Source organism: Centruroides vittatus, unplaced genomic scaffold (genome assembly GCF_030686945.1).
Source record: "Centruroides vittatus isolate TY-2023 unplaced genomic scaffold, ASM3068694v2 contig_1620, whole genome shotgun sequence".
In the NCBI taxonomy this organism is placed as follows: domain Eukaryota; kingdom Metazoa; phylum Arthropoda; class Arachnida; order Scorpiones; family Buthidae; genus Centruroides; species Centruroides vittatus.
This window is the reverse complement of record NW_027120986.1, coordinates 232,421-259,026: the sequence shown is the minus strand read 5'-3', so window position 1 is coordinate 259,026 and position 26,606 is coordinate 232,421. Positions and strand designations below refer to the sequence as shown.

The window sequence follows — 26,606 nt, the reverse complement described above, 5'->3', positions numbered from 1 at the left end:
AAAAGGTAAACTAACTGATCAAAATATATTATTTTCACTAAATTTTTCATATTTGATAACTTATTTTATATTTATCTAATATGAAAATTAAAAAAATACATATATATGACTTTTTAAATGTAAAAAATTTGCAAAATATGTTACAATCATTCTTAATAAGATTCAAATTTGCTTAATATTTTCTGCAATAAAATCTTGATTGATCAGAATATACAGTATATATATATATATATATGTATGTATACAATACCTTTTAAACATTAATCATAATGTATATAGTAGTGTGTCGTATCAATATAAAATAAAAACTTTGGATCGGAGGTCTGTGTTGTTTATGTTACAATTAAATATATATATTTCTATTTATCCAAAAATAGCGGCACAGTTTGGGCATCGTCTTTGCCTGAGTGCCAAACAGCATAGTATTCCGATTGGAAAGAAAATAATTGCAAGACAAACTCCAAGACAAGTGAAATCGTCTTCTAATACACCCACCTGCAAGATTTAAAAACAAAAAAAAAATCAATGAAAAATCTTAAAAAATTAGAATTTATTATTTATACTAATTTATTAATTATACTTCAAAACAGTAACTTTGAATTCATGGTAGAGTGGAGTCTTGATTAACCAAGACTCGTTAAACTCAACCAATATTCTGCATTATCTGAGGTAAATTATGGAGTATTTTGTCAACAGAAACAAATCTTGATGGTAATACACAGTGTTCAAAACAGAATGCAGAAGTTTAAATCTAGAATATGAATTTATAATATTACAGAAATTTTAATTACAGTTATTATTATAAAATGAAAGTTTTATGATAATATTCTCATATTTTGTTGATCACTTTGTACCACATATCATCTTGGATAACTAAAATTGCTTATTGTGTGCACAAGAGCCACACCACCTCAGATAAACCAGAATTATGATGTATTTCTGGTGTAAATAACTTAACCCTTTCCATGCGGTTATACATATGCAATGCAATGCAATGCAACGTAGACAATTTATACCTAAAGGTGTATGCCGCATCACAAATTATGTGCCTAAGTGGCAAGTCACGTGACATATGCCTAAAGGCGTATAACCTCATGGAAAAGGTTAAAAAACCCACTAAAAACATTGTTAATATAATGATTTATAATCATACTGATTTAAATAACCAAAATAAATTATACCAATATTTTTCTAATTGTAAATATTTTGTTAAAAGTATGGAAAATGCATCAAAAACAAATTGAACAATTAGAGAACTTTTAATCAAATTATCTTAAGCTTACTTTTATGAGTGTAAACTATTTTAATTGTTATTACATGAATGAAATTTATTTAATTTTATAGCTCTTAAATCCAAAAAAATTATATAGAGATTAATGTTGACAAGTACTTGTCATCTGAAACTAGTACATGCAACAAGATGTTACTGCATTAAAAGCAATTGTTCTGCCTCCATGATGCATTTTCTGATATAAAATTTTTGCGCAGATCAATTTTATATAAAGATGTTATCAATCTGATCATTTTTCAGTGAGCAATGGTCATTTAGTTATTAATAAATGTTAATGCAAACTAAAACTATAAACAATTCATTCTATGGATATTTTAGTAAAATAACAGTGATTACATTCATGAATATAATTAAATGTACTTTAAAATTTTTACATTTCAAAATATTTTTAAAACCAAGACAGTTGTTTAAGTTAAAGTTTCTGGCACTAAATTGAATTATTTTAGAAATTTGTAATGCCCATATCAACAACTGAATGAGATAAAAATATAAAGAATGTCGTTTAATAGTTTACATACGAATTTTCAGTGAAAAACACTTTGGAAACTGATCTGAAATTTAAAAAAAATTGAGATGATTTTTATCTTTATGTGATATCAGATAACTACACAAAAACCATTTTTTTTTTTTTGAAACTATAATATAAAAATTACTTTGGATTTATTCAGCCAATAGCAAGAATTTTAAATCTTTTATGATGAGATAAAGCAATGTGACACGAGTGAAATATCTCCAAAATTCCCAAGGTAAAGTAATTTTCAAAATGACTTCTGATGGAGAAATGATCCTTATTTAGGTGTTATAAACAAAGAAAAGCCATATGACAAGCCCATTGGTCAGACACAAACTTAGAACCAATCAGTAAGTGTTTGGTGGTTTTTTGTCAAATCAGCAATTGGTAAGCATTTTAGATATTATTTATAGAATATAGATACTATTTACATATGTATATAGTATTGTACTGTACTGATTCTGGTGCAAAATCCTTGTGGGTCAAGACTACATAGATTATGTGTTCCTTAAATATGTTACAAAAGGTATGTTAGTGAAAGTATAGATGAGAAATATGGCTGAAGAAATTTTTTCACAATATTATGGTCTAAGATATATTATGTAGTATGCATTTTACCTCTTCAAAATATACATTTAAAACTATTAAACATCTTTCCAACTATTTAGATATGTCTATGAAATAATTTGTCTTAACTTACATAAATTGTTTATGCATGCAATGCAAATTATCCTTTCGTTGTATATATATTTTACATTATATTAACATTTAACTGTTGACAAAAAGTTATAGTTTATGAGTTTAAAAATATTCTCTTACTCTGCAAGCGGGACATCCGCCAACAAATATGACTTGCGTGGGCGGAATAGTTTGCTGATGAACGTAGACTGTGCTGCCATAATTGGGCAAAGCAGATTCAATTACTGTATGATAACCGGGAGGTTGTTGCTGGGGGGGGGGGGGGGGGGGGGGGCGGCGGGGGAGCGGAAGACGTGACAGTAAAACCCAGAGCTCCAGTCTGATAACCTATTAAAATTTAATTTATGCCATCAATATTTACATATTTAATTTTCATATATCATATTTTTATAACTAAGAACCGAATATTAGATATCATAAAGGAAAAACTTTTCTAAAATAAAGTTATCTCTATCTAATTATAGATTAATGAATGCAATTTATACACAATTTATAAAATAAAGTTCTTGAATAGTTTAAAATTTAAATAAATGATTTAATTTATTAACATTATACGAGGAATTTTTAATTGATGTCATTTGCTATTAAAAAGATTCTTTAACGAAAATAAAATATTTAATTTATTAGCAAGGACTAAGAAGGTCATTTTCAATAAACAGGAAGTTTTAATACTGAATAATTTTGTTTACAAAACATTAAATATTGTGCTAAAACATTCAAATAGGCATAACATTTTTGAAATTTACACTCGAAATCTCTCATATAATTTACTTAAATATTTTGTATTTCATCAAGAATTTATAAAATTTTTTACTAGTAAAATAGTAAAATAATTTGTAAGGAATTTGGGTTTTATTATTACAAACTAATATTTAAATTTATAGATTTATTGTTGCACTAATTGCTATGTTTGTTTAATTAAATTAGTGATTCACTTGTTTTTCTCCTAATGATGGGCTTGATTGTCCAAAAGTAAAAGTACTAGTCATTCAATTTAAGGTGAATGCCAGTAAAGCAGAATTTAAAAGGACGAAATAGCTCTATCGACAGCATGGCAGGCCCTACTAGATAAAACGATAAGTTATAGAACTCAACATGCTTAGCACGCAGGTCCGTATTGAAGTCATTGGGTCGGGACAACGTTCTAGATTGCATTTCTTCACGACTTTGAATCAAAGTGCATTCCATTAGGGGATTGTTACCTGATGAAGAACCGTTAGGTTCGAAAACGTTTGTAAATTACTTTGTTGTGGATGATACGCGCACCAGTAAAAGGCATTTAGATACATGAAACTTTAAAGCAGAATTTTGTTAATATTTAAAAAATTTATTAAATGAAATGGCATTTTTATGATAAAAACAACTTAGTATTTCTAATAATCTGTTTAATTTTTAATTTTATAAAAACTGATCATTTTTGGTTCTGTCAAATTTGAGATTCAAAAGATTTTACTGTATTAATTTTTTCACATTATGAATCTTATGTATGCCAAGAAAGTGGACTGTTGCAAAAACTGTTAGAAAATTTCTTCTTCTTTCAGGGAAGGGGAAAAAATTAAAATATTCAACATAAGAAATGTTTGCAAGACATATTCAGTTTGTGTTATATTTATTAGTAATTATATTTAAATTTAACATAAGCAATAAAATGGATGAATACAACTTAAGCAACTAAGATCTTAACTATCCAGTACAATTTATATTTGTCTTATTTAACTAGAAACATTTGTCCTAATGTAAATTTTATGCTACTTAATAAAATACTTAAGCAACAAACACCCTTATGTTTAAGAAAAGAAACATTTACTTACCTTCTCGCGGAGAATAAGGCGGTGGTTTTTCTTCCATAGATTAATCTGAAACAATAATTATATAATTTAGTATAAATCAAAAACAAATTGTTTTACATTTAATGATACAACAGGCCATAAACTAAGCATAATGATTATCAAACAATTTACAATTATTAATTTCATACTAGAATACAACAATGCATGTTATGTATGTACTGTACATCTCAACATTTGAATATTTACTGTGGATCAACAGATATGCAGCCTATAATTAATGTTAATCTTTTATAGAACTCCAGATGGAAAGAGAAACTATACTGGGAATTTTTTTTAAATGGTGCTCATAAGACATAGCTAATCAAATTTATTTTGAAGATCCGTACATAAAATATCTGTCCCTAATCAATATGTTTGATTTACACTACAAAATTTATATATATTTAACAGTTTGTTTCAATTACTAAGATAGAAATTGAACAAAAAATAAAAAATTAAATTTGTAGTTTCAAAATGTCAAACAAAGCCAGATTCTTTATCACACTATAAAACCTCCTGTCAAATTGTTTAATTATTTAGCCTTATAGACCAATAAAAAATAATCTGGCTCTTCATTTGGCATTTGAAATGACTATCAGATTGGTTGTATTTATTATATAAATTTGTAGATTTTGCCAACTTCCGAAAAACTTTTAGATAATTATAAGGATCGAGGCACAAGTTTGTGAAAAATTAAGAAAAATCATACACCTATTTCTCTATTTTGATTGTAAAGAAAACATCGTACAGGAAACTGATTGAATATCACCTGTACTATCAACAACTGGCTCAGAAATATAACATCCAAGTACTAGACAATAAACAACACAGTGTTAAAGGAGGAGAAAGTCAATTGTCAACTTGGGAATAGAAGGAAGCATACAAGTCTCAAACCAAATATGGTCATGACAACTCCATATAATGACAGTTTTACATCATCAACAGCTCACCTCTGACTGCACACCTGCAGATGTATCACCAAACAGTTGATCATCTGACTCTTTTTCCCAAACTAAATTTTCCCTTTCGATAAAAGGGAGGCGTGAACTCAAGTCGGTGTGGACCAGACTGGACAGCATACACCAACAACAGCCACCCAGTTCCCCGCAGCTACCCCCAGAACGACGATCACAAGACAGACATCACGAACGAAGAAGAAGACTTCTGTCCAGTCATAACCGGAACAGCCTCAAGCAGACTTTCCCATAGAAGACAAATCACTTTATAAGAAAGAAGAAAGAGCATAGTGGATAGAACACAAATAAAGTGCATAAATATTTTGTCATGTTGCCTTAGATGTATATTCTGTATTTCTGTAGATTTACATTTCATATTTCTGCATATGCTTAAATTTAGACGTCATATTAAACTTATATATTTTATTCATTAAGCTGGCTACCTGTCTCTATCAAACCTTGGACACTTATCGACTTATTCACCGACCTCCCCACTCGATAATCTAAGACCCAACTATTTCAAGATGCCGAGATGGGTTTTACCAACTTGTGGCCGATCAAGGGTTAAGGACCCCCTACACCCTGGCTAGTCTCACATAGTAATGAATATAATACACTAAAATGAAAAATTACAAAAAGAATTCACAAGAAATATTAACAAAACTTGCAAATTATTTTAATTAATTTAATAAATCCTTAATTATTTTCTTTAATTAAAATTTTAAAGAAGAAAAGTTTTGGTAGAATAGTTAATGCAGTTCACTGTATATTCGATCATAGCTTTTAGTGTCTACTAAGCTCTTAAAACTTAAGAAATCTTCAATTTTTCCATATAATATTTGTTATGCATATAGGAATAATCTTATAAATTAGTCATACAACTTTACAAACTTATCAATTTCTAGTTTTTCCATCAAATGTAATGATTTTTCACCATTTCCTCTCATATTGGTAATTCTATTTAACACAATTTTATAATAAACTCTACTATTTTTTCTATGAAATAGAATTTTAAGCTAAGAAGAAAAAAATATATACTGAATTTCCCCAATCAATCAATAAGTTATTAAGATAGGGTATTGTATTTAAAGCTATGACACGACAGCATTAAATTTGTTTTTTGTTGATATAGAAATCCTCGTTACTATAGCAACTTCACTGTTCAGTTCAATATCCAAATGATTTATTAAAAATTTATCTACAGCATTAAATTATTACTTTTTGGTTAAAAAATTTGGAGATTTTGAATTTTTTGTATGCTTTATTAAATAATTATTAACACATGTAGTTTTCCATTTGTCACCTTATTACTTTGCATTTAATTTAAAGTAAATATTTTATCATTTTATTAGATGTTTAAATTATTCTGTTTAATTATATACACAAAATTTAAAAGTTAATATTTAATTCAATTGACTATTTTATTTAATTTGATGCCACAAATAAATAAATAGAAAAAAAATTACGTAAACAGACCTCTGAATTTGTCTACGAGTCTCATTAAAGAAAGCTAGATTGGCGTTTTAAAACATCACATTCTAATTTCATCTAAATGACACAAACAACATGAATCAGTATATAAATTATTTCCACTTTATGGCTACAACGTTCACCGTTAAATTTGTCATTAAAATGCAATGTACCACACTTTAAGTTTAATTTTCTAAGCTTTTTTCTCCTAGATTCAAATGATAAGTATATAAGAGATAATTTTTATGTATATCTTTTTTTATACAAGCTTAATAATGGAAGATTAATTGCAACAAACTTCTATATTTGATATTATTGATCTTGCGTATTATAAAACATTTTATTAGATAAAAATGATGCCAATAAAAACGAAATTTGCCATTCTGAAAACAAAACGAAAAGATGTACGTATTGCTAATGCATATCGGTTCACCAATTTCATTCAATATATTGATTTCTGATGACAAACTAGCATTAGGAACAGACATTTTGAACAAATGGAAACTTTTTCTTCTTAGTTATCTTTTATAGATTGTGTTTACGAAAGTAAAATATTCAAACCCAGTAGAATGATGCTGATCTTTTTCAAAAATAAATACAATCAACTGAAAGCAATTGTAAAATTGCATTTTATTTTTTAATGGCAATATTATATTAGATTTTTTTTTCTAATATTTTAAATCTACTGTTTCAAAATGTCCACATTTTGACCACAAGTTCTATTAAATTAATTGTTTAAATAGCCAAAAATTATTCTTTATATTAAACAAACACTGTACAAAATTTAACTTACTAATTGTAACTGGCAATTTTGCTATTATTTTTATAAAATGGAATAAGCAATCAAATGTAAACTTGGCATCTATTTGACCAACGAGTTACTTAAATTTATTAATTTAAATTAACATTTTATTTTTCAGATTTATCATAGATTTAGCTACCAGAAAACATTGTTAACATGATTATTCATAATGTTTTAGTCAACATTTTTAAATTTTTATGACTGACTATGATTAGCAATAATTCAACAGGTTAGTCACTTAGTATATCTTAATGATCACTTTTAAATTTCAAATTCTGCCAAATTATTTAAATGTGACGCTCCGGAAGTGGGCTGAAACCACACTAAAAATAAGAAAACAAAGGAAAAAATTTTTTTGTACAAGAAAATTTATAAAACGATTCTAGCTAAAGGTATAAACTTCATACCCATATAAGGACATGTTTGAAGAAAATTCTTTTAAAAACGTACTTCTCAAATTAAGACAAAAGAGTAATGTAAGTCCTAAGATCGAACGTCTTCGATGAATTGTCGGTCTGTGTTAACTTCATCCCGCGATCTGGGTTCTGATCTCGTTACATTTCATAACAAGTGGGGACCAATTGGAAGGTGCAGGCGAGTCAGAATCAACCTATCGGAATGTCCGATCTGGGACCAGGAGAAAGCTTATAAAAATCCAAATTCAGGGGAAGGGGAGTTTCTCCACTGGATTAGCATTCTGTTCCAATCTCCATAGGAAATCTATCTACAGTTTCTCCTGCTCCGGAACAAAAGCATCTCTCTCTCTCATCACGGACTGTCATACGTTAACACCCCATGGTCATCCAGCCATTCCTCCAACCAGCTGTCCAGTTGTCCAGTTGTCCAACTGACCAATCATCTAGACTCCCCAACATCAATCGGACTTTCACATCGACTCGTTCTCCAACAAAAGATAATACCTTTGTAAGCATAAGCGTACTATAAATTGGGTCAATTATTTTTTTGTAACTGGAGAGAGTTGTCTCTATGTCTTACACTCCCACTTATGTCTCGACACTACTCGGACATCCTGTCGATCCGCATGGTTCGGCAACGTCATATAAATATTTTTCACAATAATGGATTTAAATTTTACTTGTTGAAAATTCAGAAAAGTGGCTGGATGGCTTTCACAGTTAACTCAAATATTTTTTAGGCATACTAAAACCTTAATCTTTATAAACTGTAAATATGCAAGCAATTTATTTTTAATCTCCATAATTTTTGTATGTTTTCGTAATTTTTGGGAAGTGCAACACAGTACTACAAGAATACATGTGTACATCAGGTTGACAAGGTACGTTGGGTTCCGTGCACATGAAAAAATAGATTTAGTGAATGTAGGGAAGAAAGTTTTAAAAAAACTTGCTGTTTTATCAAATTTTTTGTATCACAAAACTTTCTCATTTAATAATTGACTTGCATAAAAATTTGTTTTAATAACTTTTCTGTAAAGTTTCACATACAAAAAAAGTTAGAATTAAATTTTTAGGATTATTATTATACTTAATTAAAGCAATTAATAGATGATAAACATTTTTCAGACTGGTAGCAGTAGTACGTCACACAGCTGTTTGAGAGTTGCATATGTGTAACCACCTGAATATGTTAATATTCATGTAGTTGTACATGTAAAGTATTGATTATATTGAATTATATAGACACGCTAATAAATTTTCTATATAAAATTATTCAAAACTAATTGTTTACTCTTATTGCACTCAGAAGACAAAACATTAATATAATACATATACACTAGCAAATGAAGCGTGCAATGCCATAAGGTTGTAAATGCCATTTTTCTCAAAATTCGTTTTATTGAAGAAATGAATTTTAAATGCAATGTTTTTTCCTACAAAAAAATATTGTGGCAATTGTGGCGCTCTAAGTGGCTATATTTTGAAGATGACGTTATGTGCAAGCCATAACGTTTTAAGCGCCAAAGCGCAAGCCACGTGACTTTTGGCGCGTAAAATGTTACGGTTTACTTTTACATCATTTTGTTATTCCAATTTGTAACGCAGTGAGTTTTTTACGAGTGAAATGAATTCCTTAAAGTATGAAATACCTAAAAGAAGAAAGAAATGTGCAGAAAAATGGAAGAAGAACATTCGAAAGAAACAAAAAAATAGTGGCTTAGAGTACATTTCTCCCATATCACAGAAAGTTAATCCGAGAAAGGATCCACCAACAGGGGTAAGTAAAAGACTTAATACTTCAAAAATATAGACGTAGATTTGAGATTTGCAAGATATGGATAGTTATTGTGTCAATGCATGGGTGAACAACTTGTATATGACTGTTTCCAACAAGTTTGTCAAACTTTTTGTTTACGTTACAGGTGACATGCAAGTGTTCCTTCGCTTGCAAAAACGTAATGTTGGCTTACCGTCAGGAACTCTTCCAACAATTTTATGAACTGGCTGACTACAATAAGCAACAGAGTTATCTTCAAAGACTTGTTCATCCCCAGATGATAAAAAGGAGACGATATGGGAAGTACCACCATCCTTCTGGAAGTAGAAGGCAACACTCTTTCAGTTATCATTTGCTTCTTCCCGGTGGAAGTGAAATAAGAGTTTGTCTTAAGACTTTGTGTAATACATTCGGGGTTACTGCAAGAAGAATTCAGTTGATTAGAGAAAAGATTTTGGAAGGAAAAATGGATGCTACTGATCAAAGAGGAGGCCAGCGAAAATGTACTGAAAAGCAGTTGTAGACGGAAAAAATAATTGAGCACATTAAGAGTTTTCCAAGTGAAGAAAGTCATTATGCTCGAGCCAAAAGTACAGATAAAATGTACTTATCACCTGATCTCAATGTTAGCAGAATGTATAGAGCCTTCCTTGAGAAATATTGTCAACAGTATGCTGGGAGCAAAGCCCCAGTTACTCGACAATGGTACAATGAAATTTTCCTGACCAAATTCAATCTGTCTTTTCAAAGACCTCGCATGGACACTTGCTCAACTTGTGACCGCCTTGATGTACGAATAAAAGCTGGTGATGCATCAGCAAAAACAGAACTGGAATTACATCATTACAGAGCTGAAGTAACCACAAAAGACATGTCTGATGACACAAAAAATGCTAAAACCTCAGATTCGTATGTTATATCTTTTGACTTGCAGCAGCAAATGTATATACCACAATTAACACACACTAAAATGTATTATGCTCAACAATTGGCATGCTACAACTTGGAATTCACGATTCAATTAAAGAGAAAGGATGCATGTGTTTGTGGAGTGAGAATTTTGGAGGAAGAGGATCTTTGGAAATATCATCCTGTATATACCATTATATTACTACTGAGGCTGCTATTGGTGACCGAAAGAAGCTGACTTTGTGGACAGACAATTGTGTTGGTCAAAACAAAAATCAATACGTGATAGCCATGTATCTGGTGTTATTGGCCAATAATGTATTTTCAGAAATAACACATAAATACCCTGTAAAGGGTCACACATTTCTCAGCTGTGATCGAGACTTTGCTCTAATTGAAAAACGGAGGAAAAAATGCAAAGCCTACACACTAAAGGATCTTGTGGACATCATTAAAAGTGCAGGGACCAAAAACCCTTTTACCTGCATCGTATTTGAGAAATTTCATGAAAGATGGAGTTAGCATTGATGATTTCAAAAATCTTCCACTTCCTCTTGCTCGCTCCCATTTTGGGATTCCTCAAAAGAAGAAACCTGACATTGGTAAAATGATACCATTTTTAAATCCAATAGCACAAACCTATTTCAAGGAGATGCTAGCAGAACTGGATAACTAAATGCCAGTTTATTAATAGTTAACCTGTCACTTTATTATTTGATATTTCAAAATGATATTTGGACTTCCATTAATCTTTCAAATTTGAAGTTTTTAAATACGTTTTAACTTTTATTACACTAAATTAATACCTTATTGATAAAGATTACAGCCCAGTTCAAGTCATTAATAGATTATTGTCAGTTTTTAATGTTAAAATTGATATTGAATTTGTAAATTGTGTTTAATAATTTAAATGTAAGTTTTTGGTATTCAAAACTGTTTTTCAGCTGTAGAAACATTAATTTTATGACTGCAATCGTTTTTGGCATTTACAACTTTATGCACTTGCACAATTTCGGCATTTACAACGTTATGGCTCTAACCCTGTTTTTAAACTTTTTTTGTTTCCTTACTATTATTCGTAGGTGTTTGAAATTAAACCCAATGTTTTATTCCAAACTATAAATTGTTAAAATAATTTTTCTAGCATTTGATTAAAGTTTGTTCATTAGAAAAAGTGTTTTTTCTCTCTCCTGAAAAATTTGTTTTTTGGCATTTACAACCTTATGGCACTGCACGCTTCAAATATACCCAGCACTATCCGGGATAAATAATCAAAAGTTTAATACAATTTTAAATTTTAATGTTTGTCCTTATTTTTCACCTAGGCACGCTGAGCAGTTCTGTTAGTAACTTCATAAAAGGAAAATTTGGAGAGCAAACATTTGTTGTTGGGAAAAAAACAAGGAAAAACAAGAATTTGACTCTATTCAATGTTTCTATTCTATGTATTCTCATAGCTCTACAAAAACTATCTGAATCACACGACACTAAATAGTTATTCACAACATACAATTACAACTCGGCAGCCACTAACGTTAAGTATTTGGAGAAAAGTTGTTGCCAGATTGTAAGATTTGTCTTATTTAACTTATATTTATCCAGTTAAAGATTAGTGATTCAGACACTTTATCTAACATTTTAAAAGATTGATTCAAATTTAAAATTATTAAAAAGAATCAAAACATATCAATGAAAAATTTAAAGTTATAAATTTTATAATAAAGCAATTTTTCTTCTTTAAATCATTAATTCTGATATATGTATACTTAATTCTTTCTTAAATAAATTATTTATTTATTAATAGCCTTTATTTTGGTAAAAATTTTTCTATGTATATATTTTATAGATGGTTTCAACTCAAAAAACAATATAAATAAAAATATTCTTTTCAAAATTCCAGACAAAAAACACTGAAGTTTAATATGAAACATAAAGTAAGTTATTTTTGTAAATCATAAAATATTTATGCAACTGCATTGATAAATTAATACCAATTGATTCCTGCCTGCGTGTTAAAAATAATCTTTACGCAAGAATAAAATATTAATGAAAGGATAAGACGAATTTTAAATTCTAAAAAAAAAAAAAAAAAAGTATATTCAATTACATTATTCTGATATCGTCGATTCTCATAATATAGAATATGAATTATAAAAACTGTGATCTTAATTTGATTTAAAATCAACGAGTCCATTTTTATAACTTTAAAATTTTTGACTGCATTTAAAGGCGATAACTTGTACGAAATGTACTGTACATTTTAGTTTTTTTTAAATTTAATTTTTACAAAAAAAAAAAAAAATTAAAATATTCTCTCAGTTATTATATTTGAAAAACAAACATTGAAATTAATATATAAAAGTTTTTTTATTTACTTAAATTCAATTATTGCAGAAGTCTGAAGTAATCATTGTCAGAGCAATGATGAATCAATATTATAAAACTTCTCATCAAATTTGATTAAATAAAAGTCATTGTTGCAGGCAGGTTGATTTCGGCATCAAATAATTACTTCAAAATTAATTATATAAATAATTATAACTATGATTTGAAATTCAAATCCAGTACACCAGATAATGGTCTAATGGATTTCAATTTTCGTATTGTCGTTATTTTTTTGGTTTGTTTCTGGTCTACTGATTCAAATATATCTACGTATCATAGCATTTGGCTTTCAGTCCTTATGTAATTATAACAGACGTAATTTTAGAGCATGATGCTTCAAAAAAATAATTCCAAAACAATCACCATATGAAGATCGGTAAATGAAATTAAAAACTTTTTAAAATTATGATCCATTTTAGGTTAAGTTCAAGAGAAAATGCTGAATAGATACAGTAGTGGCTCACTAGAAATTCAATCTTGAGAAAGCAGAGTTAAATGGATAAAAAAAAATCTTTTAAACGTTAATAAAATTCTCACCTTATGACCACTAATTCATAAGTATTGTAGAAACAGAAGATGCAATACAATTCCTAATTAAAATCTGTTTTTATTTGTAAAGTTAATGATCAGCATTTTACATGTGCCCATGACATTCTTCCACTTGTAATAGAATCTTCACACTCAACAGGATTATGAAGTTTTATATTTAAGTAAAAATGTTTAATACAGTTTAATTTCTTCACCATTTATTATTACACAAATATTCCTCCCTTTAATTACAAAATTAATTGCAAAAAAGCAAAAATTTTTCAAATGTACTCACTACATGCTAAATTACAAATAATGCATGGCTAATTATTTTAGCTAGTAATAGATGTATCAAAACAATGCTAGTAAAAAGAAACCAAATGTTAGTTGAGAATAATTACCTAATACACTTACATAACAGTTTATCTTGCTCTAGTTTATCTTATGAAGATTACATATTATCTTACAAGATATATTTACAAAAAAATTTAACTATTTTTGTTATTAATTCAATATTTTTAAACATTCTCCTCTTTGTATTTATGTAGATAGCTTTAAGTTAATCTTTCAGAAAAGCATTATAAAAAAAAAAGGAAAATGAAAGAAAATGAAAACCGCAAGACAAGTTTTAAACATAGAACCATGCTTAAATTTCATCTGACAGCAAGTTACTTCAATGAATTATTATTATTATTATTGATTTGATACAACTTAATAACTATTTCTGATAAAGAATTTAATTAAAAATATTTAAGTTGACATTAATTTGTTTCTAATTAGTTATTTGACAGCTACTCCATTTCTTTTAATATTTTTTTAACAGCAACTTTCATTAAATTCCGAGACATTTAAAGTTTAAATCGAAATGATATTTTAAATTATTTTAATACACTTAGATGTCACTTTTTTAATATTTCAAATTTATGGTAATCAACAGTGCTGTACATTAACATTTAGACATGTTAATTTGCATATATATTAGCAAATATTTAGGTTTCAATTTGTTCTAATTCAAAACATTTTATCTAACAATAATAACTTAAATTAATATTCAAATTTTACAGATAGAAGTTGTTATAGATTTGAATAAGACAGTGTAAATAACAAAATTGTTTTACTGGAATATACCTTTAAAACACAATAGCCCGAATCTCAAAAGACAAGACTCATGCGAGGAATAAATCGTTTCAAAAATTAAAATTTTTAGAATAATTTATAACCTAAAGGTGCTCGAGAACACTAGTACTTAGTAATTTCACTTGAGTAAAAGCTTAATTTTCTGTAAATACAACCAGCCCAATAAATAAATCTGGCTGTTCATTTGTTATTTGAAGTTAATTTTCATAAAACTATGTTCTGAATGAAATTGAGAATTTCTATTATTTTTACCATTATTCAAAAGTATTCATATACAGTAGTCCAATAAAAAATCTTTTAATATAAAAGTCAAATTATATATGTGAAAAACATTTGTTTGACCTCCCTAAACTTTTTACAGTTGTTCAAAAATATCAGTAAAGACATGAACTATGTAATTAAACCTCTGTTTTATGGACTTTGTAATGTAATGTTAGATGTAATTGTTATATTACGTGATACGATTACAAAAAAAAAATTAGAACAGGGTGAACTATCTTATGATTTTAAAATAATGCCCCTTAGAAATATTAACATCTAAAACCTAACAGTTATATATTATAGCCAAACAATAACCACATTATATAGGGCTATATTACTACTGCTATTAATAATTAAATTGCTAAGTGATTTGGCACTAGAGGTAAATGTTAGGTGCCATCTCTTGCTAATTGTAGCAGTCATAAGCCAAATATAATCCAGCAATCATTTGGCTTTAATGTCCCATTAAAGTTTATAGCAACCATCAGTGATTACTCAAAACTCATCAAATATCAATAAACAAACTAAATAATACACTATTTTCAAACAGCATTAAGGGAAAAGTTATAAAATAAATTACTAAATATCAAAAGATCATAGCAAGTGATATTCCTTCAGATGTGCATTTTTTTTTTTACTGTATCATACTGCACGTTATTTTCATTAAAAACCTAACTGAACAATATATATAGAATTTATTTCTTTATTATGTTAAATATTTTGAAAATTCCTATTATCTGCATAAAATCAGTTTAAAAATTGTTATATTAAGGATTACTTATGCAATCACAGAATCGCATCAAATTTTAATGAATTTCTGTGATGTGAGGCGAGTCTAAAATCCATGTTCATCTTTAATTATGTTCTCTCTAAGAAATAGAAATATAGTAGTCTTTCTTACCAAAACTCTTAATAAAGAGTCAGTTTTATTGGCAATATAATAAAACAGAATAGTTTTAAGATAATATTTTTTATTTTAAGGCTGTCAATTTGTAATGAATTTTTAATCTGACAAAACCCTCAACTCTTGGAGGATAACATGTATGGAAATTGGTAATTCATCCATTATATAAGATAGTTAAACTGAAAATATCTTTGAAAGTAATTAATAGTTTGACTTCTGTGAAGTTGTATAGAATTAATATATATTATAGTGTAATAAAGCAAACTATGCTTCATAGAGTTTCACATGTGGAAAAATGTCATTGGCTTAATTATTTATTGAAATATATTTCTGATAATTAGCACTGAGTTCAGCGTTAACGTAGATTCTTCTTTTTATTGCAAGCACTTTCGACGAAAAATTACGATCGTCGTCTTCAGGCGAATGTGGAAAGAACAAATTTGAAAGAGGCACGTGCCGAACGTTCCAAACCGAATAACGGAAGATTTTCGTTGGCGAATTTTTAAAAAATATAATGTATTCTTTTAGCGTTCGGTAACTTCGCCGGTTCGAAGGAGATTTTAGAACGGCACGAATTGACGGTGCATGCGCTGAAAAGCACACACGCTACGTGTGCGCTTGTCGGCGTGTTTGAGTGTTTATGCGCTTGTAAAGAGTGACCCAAATTTCGGGCAAGTCCAGGGTGGGGACGTTGCATGCCTCTGCTGTTATTGTGAGGATCGCTTCCCAGATGAATATTATTTTTCTATTGTTGGAGCTTTTTAGGAGCGCTGTTTCTGACCAAAGCGGAGTGTAACCTTGTTGTAGAACTTTTCTGGTCAGCTCTGTTGTTTGCCTTCCTTTATTTATATCATCCTGGTGTTCCGCGATACGGCAGGCGATCATTCTTGTGTTGCCCCTATATAATTCATCAAACAACAGAGCTGACCAGAAAAGTTCTACAACAAGGTTACACTCCGCTTTGGTCAGAAACAGCGCTCCTAAAAAGCTCCAACAATAGAAAAATAATATTCATCTGGGAAGCGATCCTCACAATAACAGCAGAGGCATGCAACGTCCCCACCCTGGACTTGCCCGAAATTTGGGTCACTCTTTACAAGCGCATAAACACTCAAACACGCCGACAAGCGCACACGTAGCGTGTGTGCTTTTCAGCGCATGCACCGTCAATTCGTGCCGTTCTAAAATCTCCTTCGAACCGGCGAAGTTACCGAACGCTAAAAGAATACATTATATTTTTTAAAAATTCGCCAACGAAAATCTTCCGTTATTCGGTTTGGAACGTTCGGCACGTGCCTCTTTCAAATTTGTTCTTTCCACATTCGCCTGAAGACGACGATCGTAATTTTTCGTCGAAAGTGCTTGCAATAAAAAGAAGAATCTACGTTAACGCTGAACTCAGTGCTAATTATCAGAAATATATGCAACTTTGGCGTGAGTTAACTTTTATTATTTTCTATATTTATTGAAAATAAAACTATTACAGAAAAGTCAATTTTCTTTACAAAAATGAATCAAAATCTTCACTAAACATATTTAAATATTCCAAAGAAACTATAATCCACAAAATAAAATAGCCCTAAGATATCAGTTAATTAACAAGGCGAGAAGCAATAAAGAAGCTTCTTGAGAATATATATTAGATTTCTCAGAAGATTACTTCTTTAAATGAAAATATAGTTTAAAACTTTATATTATAATGAATGAATTCATAAAATACTTAATAAGAACAGAAGAAAGCTAATATAATTTTGATACATCTTAAAAGCAAATAAGGAATAATAATAATAAGCAATAAATTAGGATGTCAAAAATCAAGAAGAAAAAAAAGCATGGTTGAGAATTATAACAGCATGAAGTAGATTAATTCCTTATCATTCATAATCACCAGCTTATTCAGTTCAATAGAATTTAGATATAATAAAGTTCACATTTAACAGTAATTTGAGAGTACTTTATTAATGTCTGGTAAGTATACCTTCAATCTAGCACAAACACTTTTATTAAACAAATGTTTTCAATCTTGTTAAAAGGTCTTCTTTGGTTTAAAATGCCTTAAAGCTTTTTTAAAATTACAAATAGATAATGGAATGAATAATGTTGCCAGATAATGACAAAATAATTTATGTAAAATCCAAAAGTATTAGAGTGCAGCAAATGTTAAAATGTTTGCCGTTCAGTTGACATTTGCAACTTGACAAATTGAAAATTGATATATTGTTGTTGATCATCTTTTAGAATCAATTAAAACAGGAAGGTTATGATATGTACAGTTCCTTTATATATTGTTTAAATAAATAAGTGTAGATATTTAACCCCTAACTTAACATTGTTACTGAAATAATCATTATATCAAATTTATTTCATAAGAAGGTTAAGTATCAATGAAATTATCCTCAAAAAGATTATAATTTTAGTAATTTCCTACATTATATATCCTTAATTATTGTTATGCGTACAAAATAAAAGCAGTAATTTATTTTATTGCTACTACTCTAAAGTAAACAACCATGTCATATTACAATCAAGTTACTTTTACAATCCTTAGTGACATTTTAAATTGATAATAATTAATGTAACAAAGTCCTCAGTCTACTTTTTGACAACACTTTTTTCATCATTCAATTTTGTCATTCATTCAATATTTTATTGCTTCTAAATTAAAATTAAATTAACTAAATTAATTAATTAAAATCCTGTATGTGTTACCATTTGACAAAAGAATCAATCAAAAGTTCAAATTTAGTGTATAATAGCATGACATATCAAAAATATGAAAGAATCCAATGCAATTAATGCTACTTCACGTCAAATACCAACTTCTTTTCTCTTACTCTCAATACTTCCTTTTATTAATTCAACGAATACAATTACTTTTAAAAAACCTTGAAAGAACAATAGCAAAGTTTCCTTCAATAAAATAGCTAACAATATAAAGAAACAACCAGTTAGTAACTACTTTGCATTTACATTAAGTTTGAGATATTAGAGTTTCTCGCATACCAGTTTTAAAGCATAAATTATTTTCTTCTTATCAAAAACACATTAAAATATGATTTTTCTAATTTTGTTCTCTAACTAAGCAAAATTTATACACCTTGCTACAGAATTAAATATATAAGAATGTGTAAAACTACATCATACATTACTACATTACAACAAAATAAGTGATTCTCACCTAATGGGAAAATACATTGTGGTGCAATTATGAAAGTGATCCAAGTCAAAAATGGGAAAACATTGATTTCATAAACTATGAATAGAATTTTACAATTTACATACATACATACATACACATACATCTCCAAATGAAAAATGACTTCAGCCACTTTCATAATCACCGGCACAATTGTACTGTTTATCATCGTAAAAAAAATCCATATTTCAACACGTTCCTGGCTAGAAACATTGGCAGCGCATTATAGCTTCACAGGGTCAGGGCAAATTTGAATTAGGGGGTCCCTGACGTGCAGTATCAACTTCAGACATTTTCTTCAGGAGAATTTTTTGGGGAAACACTTCCTTATATAAGATTTATGGTCCCCTATCGGTGGGGGCCCCGGGATAATGAGCTGCGGAGCACACGATTCCTGCTTAGTTTCTTCGTCGAAAAGATCTAATTGAAGCAGACTCGTACTATAATTGGATCTCGTTCATCTCGTGCATAGAGAATGTATACAAAAACATAGAATTATTATGTAAATGTGCATAACAGCTTAAACACATGTTTATGTATATTCAGATCGTTATTAAATGAATAAATTAATGACATGTATGTTAATTATGTAAAGTACAATAGGAAATATTCTGTAAACAAAAAATTGATTTCTAAATTACCTTTTACTCCAAATAACACAAAATAAAAGTGAAAGCAAAGGACAACCTTCACAAAAATCACTCTCGTTTGAAGTTCGTAACGGTTACCAATCAGCTGTTTACTTTCTAGACTCGATTTTGTCACTGATAAAGGCGTAAGATTCGAATAAAGATGAAGAGAAACGGAGCAAGTCCGTCCATAAAACTTATACAAAACACGAACTATCAAAAAGAAACAGTCACGCGACCAACCCTTTCATCATCACAAGGAAAACTTTGCGCAATATATAACATACGCCCCCTTCTGGATAATAATTACGTTATTACTTTTTTAATTTTTAAATATTATATATTATCTAGAAATTAATTGTTTTTTTACGCATCAAAATAAAAATTCAAAAGAATTAGAAAAGAAATTTACTCCATCTGAGAAACGTTATAAAAATATTCATCGAGTGGCAACATCAAAGGAATAACTTTTAGAGTTGCCACTCGGTTTTCGCGAGGGATCCGGATTCGTGTTCGATTTGTAGAATATTCGTCACGTATCTCTCATCTACGTTAACTAACTTTATTCATCGGATCTGCCGTAATGCGATAAATAAAATCTATATTTCGTGCTGGTACAATACTGTACCTTGTTATAAAAATGTAAAGCAGTGATAAATTATTCTTTCAGAAAATTATAAAGTTGCGTTTTTTTTTTTTTTTTTTGCATGAAAATAATTGAAAACTAATTATCTAAGCATCTATTACAAAAATTATTTCCTAATGCAGTGCTAAGGTCACTAAGGCTTGATATCCATACTAGAGTACCTAGATATCAGAGTAGCCACACACGAGTCATCGCCGCCATGTTCTGTCGAATGTCATCGCGTGGTCTATGGGTTTACATTAAGAAATGACGATATAAGCATTTTATTCGTAAAAATGCTTTATTAAACTAAAAAAAATCGTCATTTCTTAATGTAAACCCATAGACCACGTGATGACATTCGACAGAACATGGCGGCGATGACTCGTGTGTCGCTACTCTGATATCTAGGTACTCTAAATACTATCAGAGAGAGCGACATCAAAATGACTATAAAATTTTTGTATAAAACTTTGTAAAAACAAAATAAGCATAAATAAATAAATCTAAATGTATGTAGACTGTGTGTGTGATATAAAAACCTAGTTTATTAATTTAAAAGTAATTTTACCGTTTTCTATAGCCGCGCAACGAAAAAATAGTCAGCCTGACTAGAAGAGTCTATGTCAGATCAAAGGGATGCAAGGAGATATGTGGTTAACGTGTGAATAACATAAGAATTAAGAGTATGTAATAAAGTTTGTAAAAAATAAAACAATAAAATTATTTATGATTAATTAAAACGGTTTTAAAACGTTTTAGAAATGTAAAAAGCAAAACAGCTGAAAGAAATCAGATCCTTGTCAACTCCCAAAGCCACTTGTCTTCTTCCATACCTTTCATCTCTTGACGGCCGGATGGCCGAGCGGTCAAGGTGGCAGCCTACCGCTATGGGGGGACCCGAGTTCGAATCCGAATGGGTCGAATTATCCCCAGGAATTTATCGGGGAGTGGTCTGTCCGGATATATAGGGCCCGTCCCATTGTAGGCCTAGCCGAACCCATAATGAACTCGCTAAAAAGAGGACCGCTGAGTGCCCACAGGGCAGAGAGTTTAAAAAAAAAAAAAAAAAAAAAAACCTTTCATCTGACATATAACTTTCCAGCTCAGGCTTATTCACGTCTTTTCTTTCGCTGTGTACTGTACACTGGTTATTTATGTTATTGCCATTACTTTCAGGAATAACTATTATCGAGTAACATTTGCATTCATACTCTCATTCTTTGTCATTAGAAACATGTTCTTAATAGCTAAGCGTTTAGCCAGAACTCAAGTAATTCAAATATATCGTCTGCACTGAGAACAGAGCATAAAAAAGTAAACTGTGGGATGCTATCTAAGTCCTTGTGAATGCCGAGCCAGGGGATTTACTTCATCTCACCCCTCGACCTTGCATGCTGTCAAGAAAAAACTATCTACAATCTGTTTATGATTGAATTCTATTTATCTTTACACCCCGCGATTATATGTGTGTATATATATATATATATATATATATATCTGTTACAGTCAAAACGCGTTTTAACTAGTTTATACTGGATGTCTTTGTTAAAACTAGTTTTAACTCAAGTTCATTTTTGACTAGCAGTAAATTCTAGTTATAACAAAGACATCCAGTATAAACTAGTTTCAGCTAGTTAAAACGCGTTCTAACTAAAAACTGGTTTTGACTGCAACATATAGAGTGATTCGGGGTAAGATGGTAAGCGGGGAAAGATGCTTACTTTTTGATATTTTCAAACGGTGACGTCAGATATTGTCATGTATGATAAATCGTTGGGCCAATATTGAGTGCGGAAAGCTGTAGTTTGCTACCGTTATCTCATTTTCTACATCTGAGAAGAATAAAAGCAAGATAAGAACGAAGTTTTTGTTGTGAAATGTTTCTAGAATCATTTTAAAACTAAAAGTTAAAATAGAATTTATTAAAAATTGCGAAAAACAATTAATATGTGATGTAGTTAAGGTTCTAAAGTTTCCATCGTGAGCTACCGCCGATCCCGATCAGACATGCTAGAACACTAGGCATCTTACCCCGACAAATGGAAAAGATGCCACATTTTTCTTGGGGTAACATGCCTATTTTTTGTTAATTGAATTCCAATATGCCTATTTTTAATAAATTTCTGTTTTCTCGTTTTATTGCAGGATATACATAGAAATTATATAAGGACTTCTCAAAAAGGTTTTTGGACTGAAAAGAGCTTTCAGCTAGCTATAGAGCACGTTAGAACGGGCGAAAACTTAACAATACTTATACTACGCTGTTAAACTTACTATGAAGTACTTTGTACTACATATGAATAAATTAAATTTGGTTAACATATTCGAAAATTAATTTTATGCAATTATATTTGTTATCTTATCCTAATGGCATTTGGCATCTCACTTGGATACTTGGGGTGAGATGCCTAAAATGCCAGACAGTAAAAAAGTCGTCATTGCAAACACAATATAAATTACTTTTCATATACTCCAAAGTTTTATTTGAAAAACATGCTCAAGAATATGATATTTTCGTTAGAGGTCTTCAAAACCCAAATTATCGTTATAATTTCCTTCATAAGCAAAATGTTAGGCATCTTCCCCAAATCACTATACATAACTTTATTTATTTCCCCCAAACATATTTATCTGGCTAAAATTAGTTTTAACTAATGTTAAAAGTTAAAACTAGTTTTATCTAAAATCAAAACATGTACAGCAGTAAATTAACTAGACAAAACGGGTTTTGTCTAGTTAAAACTAGAATTTACTGCTAGTCAAAAATGAATTTGAGGTAAAACTAGTTTTAACCAGACAAAACGGGTTTTCACTGTAACAACTGTAACATATATATATATATATATAAGATCGCATGCTTAAGACGGCGACTTTCCGCTAACTTTTCACGCATAATTACGCTGCACGTAATTTCCGTTTCTGGGATTTGACTATTCTGAGATATCCTGTAATGTATCTTCTTCGCACATGCAAAATTTCAATGTCATACGTTGCTTAGTTTACGAACTATTGTTTTGTTCATAGAACTATGTGAGGGACCAGGCTCCCATAAGGAGCCCTTCGATCTTTGCGATAGCACAGGCTAATGTGAAACGAGCCCAGCTAGAAATAAATGAAGGCGGGCTGAAGTGTTTCTCAGAAAAATAAGAAAAGTTTCCTGTATCGTTACGACACGAAATAAAGCTGCGAAAAGATTTGAAAGTCATAGCGTCCCGGACAATCTTACGTAGACGAGCGTTCAAGGTCATAACGACTTGAAGACACACATAACTGACGCACAACGCGACTACTACTTGTGGCAATCGTGAGAGAGCTCCTTTACGCCATTTTTGATGGCAAGCCCATTATGGGGGCGCGATTTTCTGCTCTAAAAATCGCGCCTCACTAACGAGCTGACCACATGGAGTTTACCATGTTTTCTCCATGTCTAACACCTGAATAGGGACCAGTTTCCCATAAAGTCTCCCCGGAATATAATCTCCCGTTGGCACATTCCCATGAGTTGCGATGCTTTATCCCACTAATCCTATAACAGCATATCTTGAGGTATACGAGAAAGACATTGGCAATGAAATAATTAATTATTTTACTATTTATTTGTATTCTGTGTTCAACATACGTACACGTTGTTGTTGTTTCATCGATAAACGAATTTTATAAACTACAGAACACGATGCACGTCTTTGAAACAGTCGTTAGCACTAAATCTCCATGAAAGCGGCTGAGTGATATAATAGCGACAACTTCGTCACCAATGAGAATGCGCTCACAGACTCCGTTGTGGTAAGTTAAGTTGAAATCGAGTATAGAAATCATAGAAGAAACGAAATTAAGAAAAATTTAACTTAAAAATTCCGAATTGTATGGATGGCCACCGGAAATGTATCTTTATTCCACCAGAAGGATCCGGATTTGATTACCGATGAATGTATATTCTGCCGTTTGCTTTTGAGCGGTTTCTCTTGCAAGTTAGTACTAATGAAAAAAAGGTTAACAAAAAAACAAATTATGGTTTATTAACACTATTTAAACTTTGGGTGTATATGTGCATTTAATAATTATGTAAAATTTAAGTTAAAATGAGTGAAAGATAAACAGTAGCGAGGTTGAGGCCGAAGTTTTAAACGCGAAAACGCGTACGTCGGACGTTTAGCGCCGCTTTCCTGTAAGCCTAAAAGTTTAACAATGACGAGCATGATTCCACTGACTTTCCAAACGCCATTGCCAAACTTCTAGGCTTACAGGAAAGCGGCGCTGAACGTCCGATGTACGCGTTTTCGCTTTTAAAACTTCGGCCTCAACCTCTCTAATATTTAAATTTCCATGGTTTTTTAAGGTAAACTGTGTAAAAAATTATAATATTCAAAATTTCGGTATTAGAAAAATTATTAATAGAATATATTTTTCTGCATTGTACACATCTATCATGCTAATTATGGGTTCGAATAAGTCATAATGAATCGACTAGGATGAACAATAAATTCAAAATTTTCATTAAAAATTCTTCAGGCTAAGATCGATACGTCAGAGTAACAGGTATTTCTGTCATTACATTTAACATTAATATCGCGTTCGAGGAAAAATGAGATAATTTATTATTAATACTGTATACATTTCTCAGTATTTTGTATTATAAACTTAGATGTTCGACTTGCAAGATAAATTTTCCTGAATATATCTAAAAAGGTTTAAGTTTCTATAAAAATATCTTTATTTATTTTATTAAATAATTATATACTTTTAGAATGAACAATTAAAAGAAAATTTCGTCTGTAAGTAAAAATTAAATAAATTAATATAAATTTTCTTGAAATTCTCCTCAGAAATTATTAATATCCATAACATTTCATTGACGATTTGCTCTTACAAGTGTTAGTGCTATAGAAGATGCAGAGGCACTGGGCTCAGGGCAAAGGGGGGTGTAAAATTGGGTATCGGCAAATGATCGATATTGTATTTTTATTTTCAAATTTTAGATTTTGTCGTCTTGGGCCGATTCCATAATGTTTTTTTGGTTAAAGTTAAAAAATAACCGACATTTCTAACGTATTGTTTTTCAATTTTTCCCAAAAAAAGGTAAAAATGAAATCTTCCGCAGGGCATATGAAAAGCTAGTTATGGAAATGGTTGCTCTATTACTTTCCAGGTTGTTATAGAGGGAAAGTATTGTAATCACCCTCCTTTTTATTCTTTTTCAATTTCTCGACGTTTCAAGATCCCATTTCAAAAACAAAAAACGAGCAAATATTTATGATGATATCGTCACAATGCCGGGCTGCAATTTTTAAGCGTATTTAATTTAAAATATATGCTCGCCATCTCAAATTAGTTGTGTCTTGCCCCTGTACATCATACTTTTCCTGTTAGCAATAGATAGATCCTGAATAGCAGGAGTCGTGCCAGTCACATATCTAACTCCTTTCAGGAAAAAATTTCAATACGTTTGGCACGTTTGGCCTACTGGTTAAGGTGACAGTCTACTGCTGTGGCAGACTCGGGAGCGAATCCAGACTGGTTGAAAAATCCCAAAAATTTTTCGAGGGGTGGTCCATCCGGATATGTCGGACTCATCCCTCACCATCCGGCCGCCCTACGGAGGGCTTGGCTGAAACCCAACATGGGCTCATTAAAAAAACCCTCTTAGTGCCCACAGAGCGGAGAGTAAAAAATTAGTACAATGATGCCATAAGCCTACCAGTGGACGAGTGGATAAAACCACTAAATACTAGTAGTTTTTCGTGGGTTGGCGCCTCGCCAACGGGCTCCTTTTCAAATTTTCGCGTTTTATTCACGTTAACACTTAAATAGGGGACAGTTTCCCATAAACTCCTCCCAGGAGGTATACCCCTCGGCAGATCGCCCGTGTGTCGCGTTGCCATATACAAATAAACAATGATGCCTCGATTATGCCCATTATGGATGGATCTGCCGGTAATGGAGTCAATAGCATGGGTAAAGAATGGAAAACTCTATCTGAAAATCTGCAGATAAACTATAGAAATGTCTGAAGAAACTACTAAATTATATTCAAAAACATACAAGAGTATTCATTTATGTAACAAATTTACATCTCTCGCTACTACATCTTTGATGCAGAGCGTTAGCGAAACCTCTTGTGTGTGTGTAGCTTACAGAATTGTGTTAGTTCTCAAAAATCCGTTCGATCGATTTTGATTAAACTTTGCCATTCTCCATTAATTACGATGAGAATCCAAAAATGTATCGAGAGTCCATTTAAAAGTAGAAATCCATGACTTCGTTTTCGATACACAGAG

The 26,606-nt window shown here is 30.5% G+C and overlaps 2 long non-coding RNA genes across 2 annotated transcripts; both read right to left on the bottom strand.

Annotated features, from left to right (window-relative positions):
* Positions 1 to 315: 315 nt before the first annotated feature.
* LOC136968820 (uncharacterized) lies at positions 316 to 2,759 on the bottom strand. Its single transcript, XR_010879705.1, has 2 exons — positions 2,622 to 2,759; positions 316 to 495 (listed from the first exon to the last, which is right to left on the bottom strand). It is a non-coding gene; the product is annotated as an uncharacterized lncRNA (long non-coding RNA).
* On the bottom strand, positions 2,753 to 19,995 carry LOC136968818 (uncharacterized). The gene is made up of 3 exons (XR_010879704.1): positions 19,716 to 19,995; positions 4,313 to 4,357; positions 2,753 to 2,828 (listed from the first exon to the last, which is right to left on the bottom strand). It is a non-coding gene; the product is annotated as an uncharacterized lncRNA (long non-coding RNA).
* Positions 19,996 to 26,606: the final 6,611 nt, after the last annotated feature.